The 19,020-nt window shown below is 36.5% G+C and overlaps 1 non-coding gene across 1 annotated transcript; it reads right to left on the bottom strand.

The window, feature by feature from the left end:
- Positions 1–642: 642 nt before the first annotated feature.
- Positions 643–716, bottom strand: Trnaa-agc (transfer RNA alanine (anticodon AGC)). Its single transcript has one exon. It is a non-coding gene; the product is annotated as a tRNA-Ala (tRNA).
- Positions 717–19,020: the final 18,304 nt, after the last annotated feature.

Raw genomic sequence — 19,020 nt, 5'->3', positions numbered from 1 at the left:
ATTTTCAATTATTAGCTGGAGGTCGTGGGGTCTAATCCCGGATAGGGTATTCATTTGTCTATTTATTTAACCACAATTTTTAATAACTTTTAGTACCTACCGTGAACATCCCGCACTTATTATAATACATTTTATAGTATTCAGGATATTATAACGTAAGCTATAAAAGCACGTGCAAATAAAATATAATTTATGCAAGCATCAACCAGACTTAAATAATACATTATGCAATGTGGAGGAAAAAAACAACTTAAATAATTAACATCATAGTTCATCATCATTTAGAGCTGGCAGCTTCCTCGCAAAAAGAATAAGTATTGCGATACAGCGAGGAAATGCTGCCAGCATCTACGGCACCATTCCGCAGGGGAATAGTTATTTTTTTAAGATTAGTTTTACTTATTTTTAGATATAGTTTTCATTTTATTTATTTATGTATATTAAGTTTGTATGCATTAAATTAATAACTTATTAAATAACTAAAACTACAAATAATTATTGAAACTGGAATTAAACTACGTTAGTATATAAGCATTAAATATTAGTTTAACATCAGAGCGGAAGATTACAAGATGAAATCTATATTTTTTAAACTAAAATAGTGTTCTGGTATAGAAACAAATTAAAAGCGGAAAAAATCACCGTCTTGGGTGGGATTTGAACCCACGACCACTGGATTCGCTAGCCCAGTGATCTGCCATCTGAGCTACCAAGACCTTACCCAATACAGCGAATATTTCCAGCATATATATTATTATGAGCCTTAGGGAGGCCCTAGCGACATCTACAGTAAGAGTGTTACACTTCTTAAAACGACTACCGGAGTTCCAAGTCATATTGGAATTTCACCAGTAACAACGCGTGCAGTAGCGATGTGTTTTGCTTCTGACAAATAGACTGATTGATTCTGAGGTCAGAGTATTTTTTATAGTTTTGAAACTTTTGAATGTTGAACTTTCTTTAGTTCTATTAGATATAAAGATATCAAGGGGACATATGTTCAGCAGTGGACGTCTTGTGGCTGAGATGATGATGATTATATATAAAAAAACGATTTGAATTATGAGCATAGTCAAAAAAGTTATCAGAAAAAAGAGTAAGTACTATTTACTTTTTTTGGAAAAACTCACAATTGACTCAGAATCACTAACAGTAATGCAGATGCAGTTCAAATCTGAAAGTCACCTTTACATCTCTCGCGTTAACTCTAAGCAGTGGCTATTCAAATACAACCTTATTAATTTTTCAGGCTCTGTTGCACGCTATTAAACTTAATTACAAATTAAACATGGACGTAATTGTGTTATCGATACAATGATTAGCTCTCCCTACGGAGATAAATGTATTTTCATTTAATTAACTTTGTGCACCGAGTTAATTCAGCTACATTTCAAAGTAAATTTAGTAACATTTACTTTAATTTAGGTACGTTAGCTTTCGAGGGGTTTTTATAAATCTGATGTTAATTAGGTGCCTAGTCATAAGTATAGTTGCAAGCACCTAAAATAATGGTGATGAAGTATTCAAAGGCGTTTCTGCTCATAATTTGTTTTGATATTTAATTGATATCAGGAAGAAAGCAAAATAAATATCGAATAAAGACGCTCATAAATGCCAATATCCTTTAACTAATATCCTTTTTATTAATGGTTTATAGCCAAGTCCAGACTTGGTAATAAATCCTGGTTTGTTACGATACAGCTCAGAGACATAAAGAAGAACTTAATATTATTTCTAATTCCATAAAAACTTAAGTTTTTTATGCTTTGGATAGAAGGATAGTAAATCGATAGTGATAGCAAAATCATAAATTTGATGGAAGCCATTTTTCAAAAGAAGAAGAAGTAGGTACATATTGATAAACCAATTTTTAAACAAGCAGATACATCTGCGAGCGATATTCCAAATTTTATATTAAAGGAAAAAAATGAAAAATTGACGCTTCCGGCAGAAGGCAATTGGTTAAGAGCAAACGCACGGATTGCGGATGTTGCGGGTTCAAGTCCTGCCGGAAGCGTAAATTTTTCCATTTTTTCCTTTAATATAAAATTTACATATTGATACATCTCTCGTACATCTACTCTGAGACGTGGATATCGCACCATACGCTTGCTGACAAATTTTATTTATCCAAGGCAGTTGCTCGTTAAGAAATAAAATCCATCCATGACGTCGCTTGCGCCCTTTATACATTAGCATTATAGGTAGTAAAACGCGTTAAAGACCAATTTCATTCACAACCAGATCTTGTGCAGGATTTATTGCTGAAGGGTTATAAAAGGTGGTGGTTTTGATTACCGACGAGTCGTAAAAGATATTATTTTTCTTACTACGTACTGGTATAGTTCTCGGCTATGATTAATACTTTATGTGCTCTACTCCTTAATTGATACAGTATATAGGTAAACATAATTAATCTCCAATATCATCACAGATAAATTAGAGATACCCTATATACAACAATATGCACAGGTGCTCAACTATTTCTAAATAATACACCTATCAACACCATACGTGTATTTTGGATACGTATATAGCGTTATGCCTTACGGGATTTTATCATGGGGCAAAGTCACCAACATAAATTCAATTTTTGTTTTACAGAAACTTGCTATACATAAGGATAAGAATCAAGGAATACCCTCTTAAAGTACCGTAAAATGTGTAATACATATTCATTTTTCATTTTAATTACCTTAATTTGGAGTAAAGTAGAGCCATTTAATGGCACTGACATTGTGAAAAAATACATTATTTTTTAATGAAAAATATAAATATTTAATTTATACCACAACGCGCTTATACCTAATTAAGTACTTAGTACAAGCATGAAAACGTCTATTTACTTTGCATTATTCTGGGTAACATCGTAAGTGAATTTTAATGTAGCAAATTAATTAACTTAATGGAGTTTAAATGCCTACTTCAACATACTGGAAAAGCAAAAAGCACTTTACATGCCCGTAGCCGTTTAAAATTCCTTTTTGAGGGATCTAACAGCTACATTTGTCCTTTATTACACAGTGTAATAAGTTAGAACAGTAGTCATCATCTTCATCATCTTCCTCGCATTATCCCGACTTTTTGCCATGGCTCATGGGAGCCTGCTGGGGTGCGCTTGGCAACTAATCCCGAGAATTGGCGTAGACACTTGTTTTTACGGAAGCGACTGCCATCTGACCTTCCAATCCAGAGGGTAAACTAGGCCTTATTGAGATTAGTCTGGTTTCCTCATCCGGATTGAAAGTCGCACGCTCTTACCGCTAGGCCACCAGCGCATCTTCTTCTACGCCGAATGAAATAAGATTGTATTCGGCGTAACACTGTAGTTATTTTACCACTTTCAAGTATACGTCTTCCTCTACTGCTGTACAGACGTAATATTTTTTAAAGTCGGATACTTCAACTAAGATAATACCTAAACCAGATAGCTCGTTCAGTTTAAAAATTACGATCACCTTTCGTACCGTTTTTCAGTACCAAGTTTATACGCCAACTTAAGTTTGTAGAACAAAAACCCCATTTTGTTCGCATTATGCTTTTCCCGTTTGTGATGAGACTCGGCGTTTCTGCTGCAAAAAAAACGCACTAAGTTCTTTGAAGGACTTAATTTTATTCTAGACTGCCTGTTGTTTCTATTTTTTCTTATTTAAAGTTAAAATAATAATAATAATAATTGATTATTCGTAATTTAACACTTGACGAACCCTGTTTCGCGGATATCTAACTTATAAACTGGATTATTTTTAAGGTTTTATTTTGGTCATCCAATAAATAATCATTTGTCGATTATCAGGTTTAATCAAACAAAAATCGAATGATGTCAGGTATTTCTAAATTACCGGTTTCATAAGACCGTATTTTAAGTCATACAAAATAATATGATAACAAAGTTGTACTGTACGTGATACTGTAAGACTGTTTTGGCTAGAGCTTCAAACTGCTTTTTTCTATTATCCTAGAAATAAGTATAAAATAATAATTGACAATTGATTAATAATTGACGTAAAATCTTGAAATTTTCCCCTCTTACACTGACTATGACCATAAAACAAGATTATAAAATCTAACAATGTAATAATTTTCAAGTTTTCTCCTTGGCCTTGTTGGAACCCTGCCAAATAGAACCTGAGAGCTAGACTGAAGGGTGTAAAGGCTATAGAAGGTCGTTTTATACAATGTCAACTTTATCATGAATTTTTAGTTTTTAATATGTTTCCATCAAGTTCAGTGATTCTCATAAACTCAACAGTAAGTTTATAGTATTATCCATTATGCATCATGTCACAATAACAATCTTTTATCGAAGAAACTGGTATTTATATTTCAATCGAAGAGACCAAGCGACATCACAAATCTGTCCCGAAAAAAAAATGGTAAGAGCCGGGGTTGCAACCCATGACCTCCGGATTTTAAAACACATGCTTTACTGTTGGCCTATCAGTGCTTCATAAAACATTCACAGTTTAAATAGAATTGAATAGAATTGATTTATTCGTAACCACAAACAATCGGTACATTTGTCCTTTATTACACAGTGTACTAAGTTAGAACAGTAGTCATCATCTTCATCATTTTCCTCGCATTATCCCGGCTTTTTTCCACGGCTCATGGGAGCGTGCTGGGGTCCGCTTGGCAACTAATCCCGAGAATTGGCGTAGACACTTGTTTTTACGGAAGCGACTGCCATCTGACCTTCCAATCCAGAGGGTAGTAGGTATTATCCATTTATTATGCATCGTGTTACAATCGAAGAAACTGGTATTTATATATCAATCGAAGAGACATGACTGTATTGTCACAAATCTGTCCCGAGAAAAAAATGGTAAGAGCCGGGGTTGCAACCCATGACCTCTTTACTGTTGGCCTATCAGTGCTTCATAAAACATTCACAGTTTAAATAGAATTGAATAGAATTTATTCGTAAGCACAAACAATCGGTACAATACATTATATAAAAGAAAACACAAAATAAGATTAAAGTGCCACGAAATGGCCCCATCTCAGCATGTTGCTGGTGGCTTCCAGCGCTGATCTTCCGATGAAGATATAATTAAGATCTTTTACAATCTTTCATATGAAAATTAAATGGAAGAGACATCAAATGGAATGTTGACAGGAACAACTAGGAATACCTTTAAAAAAATCCGGGAATCGACTTAAAAAAAATCAAAAGAACTCATTTATAATGAGACGTTACGTCACTAAAATTCTAGCACAGCTAATAGACTGGTTGTAGAGTACTTTAGAAAGTGGATTCGTCTGCATTTGTTTCTGTGTCAAGTGGCAATGCAGTCACGTCCAGTCGTAGTCGAATGCGAAACCTAGAGGCTACAAAATGTCCAGGAGAATTTATACTCAGTTCATTTTACAGAGTGTTTTCGCTTGGAATTTTCATAGCCCTAGGGCTAATCTGCCATCAGACTAATCTGATAGCTCCTCTACACGATGGGCCATCATACTGGCCCACTAAGATCAGCCAGCGTATAGAGAGGGTAGTGGTGTCGGATGGCTTATGACGCGGCAGAATGTAGTGGACCAGCAATGGTGCGTTCACATCTACACATGGCCCATTCCATAGTGTGTGTCTCACCCCTCGCATGGCCATCTCGCCGGTCCAGCGCTGGGCCATCGTGTAAAGGAGCCATGACGTTTGCAGCAGTGTTCACTGTTTGTACGTTTCGAATGCATAATGGAAGTAGTGATGGCCACAAACACCCTGTGAATTTATTACAGTTGGCAAGCATCAGAGTCAATCTAATAAAATGATCTGACTGTGTCATCTTAATCTGGCGGCCAATTAAAACTTACATTGTGACATCAAAATGATATCTAAATGATATCAGTCACCCGTGCGAGACGTGTCTCGCTCGCACCAATACGTGTATCTTCGGACAAGTACAGTCACCTGCAATAATATGTTACTCTTCGAAGGCCGAAAAATATGTGACACGCTCTTATGGCTGTAAAAATAAGATCGTGTCAGATAGTTTTGCGGCCTTCGTTGTGTAATATATTATTGCGAGCGAAACACACGCGCGACTGACATCATCAACTGAAGAAATTTAAAGGTTTATGTGTAGTCCCCAAATCGCTTTGGGCCGGCGTGGGGACTGCCCAAGCTCTCTCGCGCATGAAAGGAGGCCTGTGCCCAGCTGCTGGACGTATTATATGCTGAATTATATATTCAAAATATCTGAAATCACAAATGATGAAGTCTTTCAGCCTATTATTTAGTTTATTTTACGGTTCACCATTAAAATACTTCTAATTTCAGGCGAGCAAAGCCACGGGTACAGAATATCATTTCATATACACAGGCATACTATAGGTAGGTATACAGCATTTTATTTGGCGTATTGATCCTATCTTTATACCAACCTTTCACCGTGTGATATATTGAATTTGGTGAACTTATGAAAATCATCGAGTGCCGCCTTCCCTAATATAAATTGATTTCAATCCAATGCGACTATGGAATTCCCTCGCCCGATTCAATTTGTCAGATATATGAGGAGTTTCATTCAGCACTAAAGAATATAAAATCAATCTATTTTTTTAACACATTCAATACCACTAAGTGCTACGGGTTACGCTCGTAGCGCGTAGCCACGGTTTCGTCGTATGTAGCGCGTAGTCGCTACGCACAGTGTACCCGACAGTCGGGTTCTTGGTGTTGAATGTGTTAATACGATTACCATGGGAAACAATGGGACCTCGCCAAGATGACAATCGTTTGCAGAAAAGAAAACGAAACTCTGTCATTTTCATACATTATTTACGTTTATTATAGAATGAATGATTTTGTTATATCTGACCATGTTCAGAACCAACATGAATATGGACAGATAAAACAAAATCATTCATTGGTCCGTTTTTAGTCCTGTTTTATTAATAATAATGCGTAAAAATCGTGAAAGCTAAATAAGATCCGTGTTAAAGAACTCCGGTAGGTACCTAAACTTAGTTTATTATGATACTCGGGAGCAGAAATTATGTAGCTACAGATGTTTTACATCATTGTTTCCCAGAAACGTTCGTATTTGTCATGCCAATTCAGTCAACCTCTGGACTTTATCGACGAGACGGAAACGTATGAACGCGTCTTGCTATTGAAATACAATTGACGGCCGGTCTGGCCTCTAATAGTCTGGCCTAGTGGGTAGTGACCCTGCCTATGAAGCCGATGGTCCCGGGTTCGAATCCTGGTAAGGGCATTTATTTGTATGATGAGACAGATAGGTATTTGTTCCTGCGTCATGGTTGTTTTCTATGTATTTAAGTATTTATATATTATATATATATTATCGTTGTCTGAGTACCCACAATACAAGCCTTCTTGAGCTTACCGTGGGGCTTAGTCAATTTGTGTTTGTGTTGTATTGAAGACACGTGAAAATACGATGGAAAATATTTATGCACTACATCAACCAGTTCAATTTCAATCTAATATCAATGCGCAAGTTATGTACTAGAGAATAAAGCGAAGGAAAGGTGAAAAAGAATTGTTTAACGAATCGGAAAAGGGTCGGTATCAATAACGTTATTCAGGTGCCGAATATCATCCCTTTTTTATGTCTTGCCACAAAGGAGAAAACTGAGCTATTCTTGGCTAGGTGTTATTTTTTTGTGTGGGTTATAACGGGGGAAAATAAAATTGTCATCGGTATTATTTTACGAGTACCTACGACTCTATTTTTATTTTAACAGTTTGTCGGAATTCTATTACTTGTAGGTAATGTAATATCTACAATTACCTATGAAATTCAGAGACAGGTTAGAAAATGATAAAAAAATAATAAAAAAAGCCTTTTATTTCAACTCATCACTAAAGTTTACAATATAAGGTTAAATCTAACTTATATTAATTTATTTGTAATTATTGAAGTGAAAACTTCTTAAGCGGCGCTGAGCACTTTTTGAGGTGGGGAAAAAATTATAAACTCGAGACAGCGTAACGCGTAACGCTGACGTCATGTGTGACGGACAATGTTATTCACCAAAGAACTTTAGTCATAACGTATCATAATCAGGTCAATTATTTAAAACTGGACTTTTATATTAAGCAATAAAGCTCAATGTTCTAATCTTGTACGGGCTTAAATACGAGGATCTCACAGTTACATTCTAACTTTATATCTTATATCACTCCAATCTAATTCAATAAAGCTACATCTTGATGAAATCGCTAATATCATGACCAAATATATTTAGATGCGAGGTCTTCAAGGTAACTTTACAATTTCTATTCGAATTTTAAACAATTAACGCTACAAATTTGAATTTCGAATTTTAAACAAGCTCACTGACCAGCAATTTCGGAACTAAAGTTTTTCAATACAAAGGAGGATGGGTCAATTATACATAGTGCTGCACACATTTTGGACTAGTCATGGAGTTTTCACTTCTGTCGGCACTCCCGGAGTGCAACCCGTTGTTTTTTTATATTTATACCTACACAATTAATTCAAATATCTTTATTTGAATGAGCGGACCTCCTCGTGAGTAACTTTACTCACGAGAGACAAGTTATACCCCACTTAATTTTTTTTTAATAAGGAAGGACGAATACCTACTTACCTAGATAGCTCGAAAGTACTACGTGAGACCGCATTTGTGAGACCTTGACTAGGGGAGTCAAGAGCGCATGAAGCATCTAACGAACTCTCGACTGACACTTACGGGGTTGCGCTGAGCTCGGGAAATTCATGATACACGAATAAAAGACATGTTATTAAGAGGGAAGTATACCACGTAGGTACTCGTCCATACAAAAAGAGGAAATAACGGTTTTCCACTTCTAAATATTTTCCATTTTCCATGTTTTTTTGTTATATTTTTGACACAATAAATAACTAGTTTTATAGGTTTTCCTTTTTTCAAAATATGCAACATAATTAAAATATTTTTATTAAGTGAAACAAACCTATAAACCTAGAATATATTATGCTGGAGCGATCGACATCAAAATCAAAGTGATTTGTTAAGATTTACGAGTAGTTAGTGGAAACAGTTTTCTCCCGAAATGGATTTCATATAAAAAGTGCCGTTATTTTGTTAGGATCGTAAAGCCATTCTTCCGTCTTAAGAAAGGACGTGTGGACTTACACATCTTTTACATAATGTAATTAAAAATTTAAACTACAATCATTTAACTAAAACAAAAAGTATTATCTTCAAATATACCAACACCTTTAGCTTTGATACATAAAGGCAAAGTTTGATAGAATTTTTGTCTACCCTGTATCTGACCTACTTAAAAGAAGTTAGTTAACAATCGAACATTTTAAAATATTTAAAATATGTATATCTTATTACGTTTTCACTTTTTACATTAGATGAGTAAGTAATATCAATATCACCATTTTATTTCCCCATGAGTCGAAAATAGCCAGAGAAAATAACACATGTCCACAATAAATAATTAAAACCCAAACGATACATGCAACGTATCGCGTCGACCATAGCGGCATTCCGATTTTAATAAACCGTTATTGATTTGTCCTTGGCCCAACGCCGAGACCCGATGGCAGTTGGAGAATGCGCAGAAACGCCGAAATTGAACCACTAGCTGCTGGACCAAACATCATTGGTATGACAAAGGCGCAAAGGCTTCGGTGGCTCGGCCCTCTTGAGCGAATGGGAGGAGATCAGGCGGTGAAAAGAGCGTTTGAGGTAAAACCGACAGCACGCCGCCCGGTTGTTCGACCTAGGTATCATAGGCGGATGTGGTGGACGCTGATCTGCGCGAGCTCCAGGTTAAAGACTAGCGACTATCGGCACAGGACCGGAATCAGTGGCGAGCAGTCGTGTTGTTGGAGGCCAAAACACACTTTGGGTCGCTGCGCCAGAGGAGTAAGTAGGTAAGTAAGTTATTGATTTGATTTTGATATGATATCAATCTCAATGCTTCTCGCTAGTTATTTTATAGATGCCGGGGGGTTCGAACCAGGGAATTTCGTTTTGAAAGTCACACGCATCACCGCTAAGCCACCATCACATATCATATCAGAATCCAATCAAAATGGATTTTTGATAGCCGAATGGCGCTCCATTAGGGCTTCATCAAGTATGGATCGAAACCTTGATTTAAGCGTTTAGGAGTTTGTGTTTGTTTTTCTGGTGTACAATCGATAATTTTAGGTTTTTGACCTAAATACAAAGGTTTGTAGATATTAAACTATAGAGGAAGCATAATTTAACTATAGCTCGTATACCTAGGTATAGTAGGTATGTACTGCAATACTAAGACCTGTAAAGGATGACTCACGCTAGGTCCGGTCCTGGTCATGTAGGATAGAGTACTTTGACTACTTGTAGGGTGGTGCATAGGTAATTTAATAAGTTTATGAGCACGAACGGGCAATGTTCAGGCGCAGCGTGGGTAAACCCCCCACATGGTGGACTGACGACCTGGTTAAGGTCGCAATGCGGGTGGCGCAAAACCGGTCATTGTGGTACTCTTTGGGGGAGGCCTATGTCCAGCAGTGGACGTCCTCTGGCTGATATGATGATGATGATGATGAGCACGAAGCCCAAACAGTGATACAAATGAAATTCTTAGAAATAGACAGTGCAAGGAACTTAATACCTGTAAAACACAACGAAAACGTAAAAAAAGGTCAAAGACATTAATATAAAAGCCCAACCTCTAACCGACAATTATTATATTAACGTAAAATAAACGCATCAATGGTTTGTACGTCAGTAGGTTTAATAGATACATCATTGTTTTTTGAAAATAAACTTTTAATCCCTCCGTTAAATATTCGAGAATGAGTACTGAATGTTTTTTTTTTGTAGCCTAGGTATATTGTTTCCCACTGCTGGGCAAAGGCCTCCCCTGTCTTCCGCCATTCGTCACGGCTTTGTGCATGTTCCCGCCAGTCGTCACAAAATGAGTCCAGAACCGCTTCTGGACACCGCTATCATGGTCGCATTTTTATCACCTGTCATGCCATGCGTCACTTTCGCACTTACATATTTGTTAGAACGTGACAGCCATGGTGACAAATGATAAAGAGCCGACCATCTTAGCCCAACAGGTCGTTTCGCTATCTAGTTGTTGGCCTGCCTCTGCCTCGGGTCATCTATGGTGCCCATTCCATCATCATCATGTTGTGGTCATATGAGGTTCATTAGTTCGGTTGGGTATTGAATGTTAATGCAATAAAATATATGAAAGCATTTATAAATTTAAAGTGTTGTTGTTGCAGCTGAAATACCTTTGGCAGCAAAATCGAACCGCTTTACTGCAGCAGTAATTTTGGTGCAGTCAGAATCTGAGAGGTACCTTAAAACTTATCTATAAATGCCTACCTAGAATCATTTTTTGGCGTATAACGCTACAACTTAAGCACAACGCCTTCACGGGTTGCCGGCGTTCAATGGGTTAAAGCGATGCCGAATAATATAGTCTGAAGCTGAATGTGTAATAAACGCGAACCAACGTTCCCTGAATAGCGTAGCTAGACGTGATCTGTGATTACCACAGATTAATGGTATAAGAAGGAGCGTTTCAAAATAAAACACGAGAAGAAATTCAAAGGTGTATGTGAAGCTCCCTACCCGCAATGGACCAGCGTGGGGATTATACCCCAAGCCCTTTCACGCATGAGAGGAGGCCTAGATGTTCCTATATAGCAGTGGGACGTATTATACACGGTGGCTAAAAAATAACTGCATTCCCGTTGCCGGGGAGGTTTTGGGATTATACTGAGGAACTTTTACTATGGGACCAACACCGAAATCGCAAAAAAAATTTTTGACTGTTTCATACATTTTGGCTGATCCATTTTCTATGGGAGGGTAATTTTTTTTCGCGATTTGGGGGTTTCTCCCATAGTGAAAGTTGCTCTATAATCCCAAAACCTCCCTGGCAACGGGAATGCAGTTATTTTTTAGCCACCCTGTACAGGCTGAACGTACCTATATATAGGCTGAACGTATATAGACGTATGAGGCGCACAAGTTGGACGCACTCGTTGATAAGAAGTAAATAAATGTTGCTGCTCGGGACGTCAATGTTTACAACTATTCGATGTACACGGTAAAGACGCCGATTTTCTCGAACGTTTTTGACTGCTGCGCGATCTGCGGGCTCAGCACGGTTCCATTTTTATCGACTATCACTATGCGCGTCCCTTTCGCACTTACATACTTGTTAGAACGTGACAGGCATGGTGACAAGGGATAAAAACGCGACCGTGCTAAGCCGCCTGGTGAGGGAAAATCCGTGGTGATTAGCTGCGCTTGATTAATACATGCCATTCAGAACGGCGTCTCGGCTATGCTTCTAATAGCCTATTAACACTAACACTAATGTAATGTTGTGAACCATACAATGTGAATAGCGATATATTGGAAACCATCCTCGTAGAATATTCGTAGGGGAGACCGAGGTTAGTTTTGACAGAGGAGAGTTGTGACATCGTTGATTTTTTGGAATCTATTGGAATCTATCAAAAACGAATTGTTCCCAATTCTACAGATTTCTTTTCCAGATTCCCATGTCTACAGATTCCTATTTCTACACATTCCTATGTGTACAGATTCCCAATTCTACAGATTTCCATGTCTACATATTCCTAATTATACAGATTCTTAATTCTATAGATTTTCATGTCAACAGATTCCTTATTCTACAGATTTCCATGTCAACAGATTCCTAATTCTACAGATTTCCATGTCTACAGATTCCTAATCCTATTTTAACTAATGTCCTATTTAATAGATTTTCGATACCGTAAACGTCTTTAGGCTACGATAACCGCTTACCTACAGATGGCCCGTGTGCTTGTTTGCCATCATGAATTAGAATGACAGGCAATATTTATTTACATATTTTAATGTTGTTCTGTACAATACGCAAACGTTATAATTTTCAAGCAAAAATATTAAATCATACATTCTCTTTGCTTACAATGGCAATGGTGCAAGCAATGTACAAAAGTGTTTGCTTTGACGACTGTACAGTTAAATTAAAATAGAATTTGTTAATTGAAGAGATAGTTTTAAGTTAGAACATTATAATATTAAATAAGTTATTAGAATAAAACTGTTGTTTTATAAATCAGTAAGGAAAACTGGGGACGATCGAAAATCCCTTTTTAATTTAGCCTAACATTTTTATTAGGTACCTACCTAGGTGCTAATCATGAAAAATCTGCTAAGATGGGTTGGGAATGTATAGTATGGGAATATGTAGTATTGGAATTCTGTAGTATTCGAAATCTGTAGTGTTGGAATTCTGTAGTATTCAAAATCTGTAGTATTGGGAATCAGTCGTATTGGGAATCTGTAGTATTGGGAGTCAGTCATGTTGGGAATCTGTAGGATTGGAATTATGTAGTATTGGGAAGCTATAGAATTGGGAATCTGTAGTATTGGAAATCTGTAGTATTGGGAATCTGTTGACGTGGAAATAATTCCTACTGTCGCTACGTGCGTCCCTAAGGCGAATAAATAAGGAACGGATATAAAAATTCGCACGCTTCTGGTAAACTTCAGTAGCTTAGTTTGGTTATGTATGAGCGATCGTACCGGTGTTCGCCTTATAAAAGTAATCACTGGGTCTATTATTAACACTAATGTGTAATGTTGTGAACTGGACAATGTGTATAGCGACATATTGGAAAACATCCTGATTTACCCCATGAGCATGACTCAACTTAAACATAGAAAGATGGAACATAATAATATATGTGAAAGAATATCATCAATCAACAATAAAGGGATATTCACAAAAAAATTTACCTTTTTAAATGATAAGCTTAGAAAAAAAATGATAGGGTAAAAATTTACTGTCTTGGGTGAGACTTGAATTCACGACGATTGGATCACTAGCCCAATTGCTGAATTTGGATTTTTACATTTAAAAGCTTTTACTTTTAACATAAGCCTACCCTCATAAATACCCGGCAGAATGTAACAATAAAATAATTCTGTGTTGTGTGTAACTATCGTATTATGCACTCAAAAGCGAAGAAACTCCGTCACTTTGTAAATATTTTCCATATAAGAATACCCCATTTCATTGCTCTTGGCTGTGTTAGGTATATGAAAAATCTTTGTTATACGGTTTCCAAGCAACGGAGAAAATAGTTTGCGATCATGAAGACCTTTATGAAGATCCTTTGTTCACTTTTATTACAAGATACAAAGGAAGGCTTTAAAGGTACCTAAGGAGAAGGTATAGAATAAGCTTCGTATACTCCGTGATGAACATGGAAATATATCCACACTGGGATTTATTTAGATAAAAGGGATACCAAAAATAGGTTTCATAACAATCATAACGATTTATCTCTATCATTCTCAAAATCTATCTAATTCCTTTAAACGAGCAATTCTTTTTCACTTATAGTCCAATATAAATAAATATTTCGGGGAACTCTGAAACGGCTCTTAACGATTTCGATGAAATTTGCTATATAGGGGTTTTCGGCATCGAAAAATCGATCTAGCTAAGTCTTATCTCTGCATGGGAAAACGCGCATTTTTGAGTATTTATATGTTTTCCGAGCAAAGCTCGGTCTCCCAGATATTTTTTTTATGCGTCCAATTTATTCTTCTTCTCCTTCTTAATTCATATAAACAATATCAACGTTAGATATATACAATAAATGCGCCAAACAGGAGTAACTAGTTTGTTGGCGCGCCGCACTCAACTCTTACTTAATATTAAGGTAAATGTTTACAATCGTGACTTATGTACTATTGTTAGTAGAAAAGAAAGCATGCATTTATTTATTTATTTATATCGGAATGATTTTTATTTTAGGTGAGTATATTTTATAGGTTATATTTTCCGCTCAAAAAATAATAAAGTAAAATTTTGTTTGTGTTTTGCAATAAGATCAATTAGGGCCCGTCTAGGCTGACTGAGCACCGAGTTAAATAAAACAAAGTGAGGGAGTGTGTGAAATTCAAATGAATGAAAAATTATTTTTCCTCATTCCATGGAAAATAGGGCGGCCGCTTATCTGGGATGCCACATGTGTGGACACCCTAGCGCCGTCCCATCTAGCCGCCACGTCACTAAAGGCTGGCGGAGCGGCGGCAGAGGCTGAAGCCCTAAAACGCCGCAAATATGCTGGTCTCTCTAACAACCACATATTTGCGGCGTTTGCGGTAGAGGGCCGTGGAGCACCGACGCCCATATCCTTTTCCAGGAAACTAAAAAAAAAAATACTGGAAACCTCGGGTGACCCTAGGGCTGGCTCATTCCTAGGTCAACGAATAGGCATAGCCATCCAGCGGGGTAATGTAGCCAGCCTCATGGGCACCCTTCCAGGGCACAGACTTGGGGGACCTTTCATAGGTGGGTATTTTTTCTATTGTTGTTTAATTTTTAAGTAGGTTTATTTTAATGTTAGTTTATTTAGTTTTGTAGGCAGTTTTAATTTTAGGTTACATTTATTTTATATTATACGCCGTAAAGTTAATGATGACATTACCACACTTTATCTACTGCGTGGGCTATCAAAATCGCTGCAGACTTTTATTGGTCTAACTCTATGAGCAATGGTCATGCACATTGTATGGACTGACGTTTATCTGACATGGCTATTTTTACGTTACGTATATATTTGACGTGCCCTCCCACAAAAATCGGCAGACTGTTTTGTACAGAAAATTACAAACAAGGCGTCTCCATGTGGTTTTATCCTCCAAGATCTGAACAGACATTTAGGTAGACGTCAGAATGCTCGTCACTGTCCGAGTAGGTACATAATTATGTCATCTTTAAACTTAAATCATTGTCAATGGTGCCGACAGTAGGCTGTCATTTAACCCATCATTTTGTGCATTAGCATATCGAGCATTAAGATGTGTAGCTTATATTCAATGTAGCTGTATAATTAATCGTGAAATAAAGAAGATTAGAAACCTTGCTTTTCAAGCGTATTAGGGTCATTTGGGGTTTATTTTTGGCCGTGCGAGAACTCGCATGCGAGTGTACTCGACCGATCAAATACCGCCATGCAATGAAACCAACGGCGCGATTCGGAAAATGAATTAGAGATTAACTAGATACAATATAGTAAAGATATGTGACGTCCCACGGGTAAAGGTACCTTATGGCGGTTGGCGCTTACGCTATTATTAACGCCGCTCCAATATTATTACGGCGCTATGCGACGTAAGCGCCAGCCGCCATAAGGTACCTTTTGCCGTGGAACGTCACATATCTTTACTATTTCATATCTAGTGAATTTCTAATTCATTTCCCGAATCGCGGCTTCAGTCGCCATAAGGTACCTTTTGCCGTGGAACGTCATATATCTTTAGAATAGAATAGAATAGAATAGAATAGTTTTTTATTCGTAAACACACAGACAACAGACGTACATTAAAAAAACATAGTGAAAAATAAAGTGTCACGAAATGGTCCCATCTCAGCATGTTGCTGGCGACTTCCAGCGCTGATCTTCCGATTAGACCATCAAGTGAGAAATAATCACGGAAGGTAACAGACAAAAAAATAAGTAAAGAAACATAAAATAAACCGAAAAATTGATTACACACATTTTACACAGCTAATACAAAAAAGAGATGAATTAAGTACACGGATTAACCGATCGAACTTGTACCATCCGGTCGGGTCACATCGTGGCGCGGCATTAGGCGCGCATAACTAGCGCCAGCGGTAGCTACACGAAATTAAATTCGATGACAGATTCTATTTCACATCTAGTGAACCTCTAATTCATTTCCCGAATCGAGCCGTAAGCCCTTTGAGTAATATTCCATGGTATGTACTATGTAATAATCCAAGCTACATCGCCTCATTCAGGCTACACCGCCGACCTAATTGAATTTCCCAGGAATCGACAAATCTATTACAACGGAGAGTGGTCTATAACAACGTTATCTGCGTTCAGAGAAATATTGATTTTTAATAATGCTTGAGTTTTGCGTTTAATTCCAGGAGCTCCCGCTAGGATCTATCAATTTGGTATGTATTTTATACATTGAAAATATAAAATAGGTATAAATATAAATTTAAAATATCGTAATCTCACTATATACCCACCCCCAACTTTACCTTATATTTTTTTTAATGAAAATTATACTAAAACTTATTCCTAATCCTAAATATTGAATCACTTCACGCCCATGATACAATTTATAGTGGAATTATGATTCAAGGCGAATTTATAAACTAAAAGCAAGTATAGGGTACGTAGTTTTGCCAGCCCTTATTTTCAATGAACAACATTAATAAGTGAGGTTTGCGCATCATCAATAGTTTTTGTTTTTCCTTGTATATGTACTCATCGATCTGCCTTTAAAATTGAGTTCTCAATTTCAACTTTTATTACGATATGCGATGATACGCTGTTTGAGTATCATACCGGCGGGCCCATTGCAAACATTGTTCAATTTTTCATCTTTTTTGCGTTCTCGTATCGAAAGGGTCTTGTTTAGTGATGTTACCCTAGCGTTCTCGGTCTCGGAAATATTAAAAAAATTGCATATATTTAAAATCCTTGCAACACTCCCTTTCATACGATTGAAGCCCTTATAGTTCTCAAAGATTTTTTTATTTAACCCCCAAAAATGGCCGCCAAGTTAAAGTTTATTTATTTACGTTACTCGTCCGTCTTTGGGTCACCAACTTAACTAACTTAAGTACATAATACATCCTTCATAGATTCTTTGAAAAATAACATTTTGAAATGCATATGTAATTATTTATCATTTATGAAGATATACTTTTATTTAATATTAGTGCATACAAACTTAATACCTAGAAACAAAATAATACCATAAGTAAAACATAATAAAATAACTAACCTAAAAACTTAAAAACTAAATCTAAAAATAAATAAAACTAATCTAATCCGTACAAAACTTTGTTCACGGTGCTCTTATGGGATCACTTCGGTCTTGCAAATCGGTTAAATGCGTTTTTCTCAAAGACCGTTTGATGTAGGTACCTGAAATTTGGAATAGTTATGGCAAGTACCATCACTAACACTGTGAATAAGTCAAAACTGCTTATTTCTGATTTTAGGGGGTTGAGAGGGGTAGGCTGAATTTATTTTCAATTGTAAGAATCGTGTGAGGTACCATTAGAAAGCTTGCAAAAAATTGAGTCGATGGACTGATTTTGACTTCATTTTAGAGTGCAGTAGTTTCGATAAAAAATGCATTTAAAGTTGCAAGTTTTCATATAAAATTTTTCACCTCTGTCCTGGCGATTTTCGCGAAAACTATAGCTAACAGGCAGCTGACCAGTCAATCATTAAGTAAATAAATCTATTATGTTCAATGTTTAATTACGACACATCGGGGTTTTTAGTGCGGGAATATTTAACACTAGCTAAAAAATAGGAAAAACTGTAAAAACCGATACCGTTTATACATATCTAAGCAAAGTTGGAGCTTACTAGAACTTAAAGTCATAGTTTGGTATTTATTTCACAATAAACAAAGTTATAAAAACACGACCAAAAACCCCGATGTATGTTAATAACCAATCATTTTAAATTTAGATATTCTTTTTCAGAAATGTTAAGTACCTACCTTCAGATAACAAGTATAGATAAGGATACCCAATATGTTTACAAACACTGAATATTCCCGGCCTTAATTCCACCCAGGGACGGTAGGTACACCACGTCACCATTCGTCAAAAAGGTCACGACCCGCAAACAAGAGATTGGGTTTAAGAGCATTCTGTGGCAACGGACTTTATTGTAAAACTCCACGATGAGAGGTCGAGTTGAATAACTTACTCAACAGTCATCATTAAAATATGTAGGTCCATTATTTTGTTGAGGGCCAAATATGCTGCCTCAAATAATTGCTCATTTATATTTATGATAGAATTTATTAAGATAATTTAGTTTGCATAGTTTCTCTTTTATTTGATACCAATTTATTTATCACAATGACAAAATAAGGGTTTTTACAGGATCGATTCTTAAAATAAAATATTATTTTTTTATTATTGTTATTTTAGCCCTCTATATTTGAATCGACGTCACCGTTCAAAGTCAACATACAACT

The sequence above is a fragment of the Cydia splendana genome, chromosome 13 (genome assembly GCF_910591565.1).
Source record: "Cydia splendana chromosome 13, ilCydSple1.2, whole genome shotgun sequence".
Lineage (NCBI taxonomy): Eukaryota > Metazoa > Arthropoda > Insecta > Lepidoptera > Tortricidae > Cydia > Cydia splendana.
The sequence above is the reverse complement of the archived record's forward strand: the minus strand, read 5'-3'. Positions and strand labels throughout refer to the sequence as shown.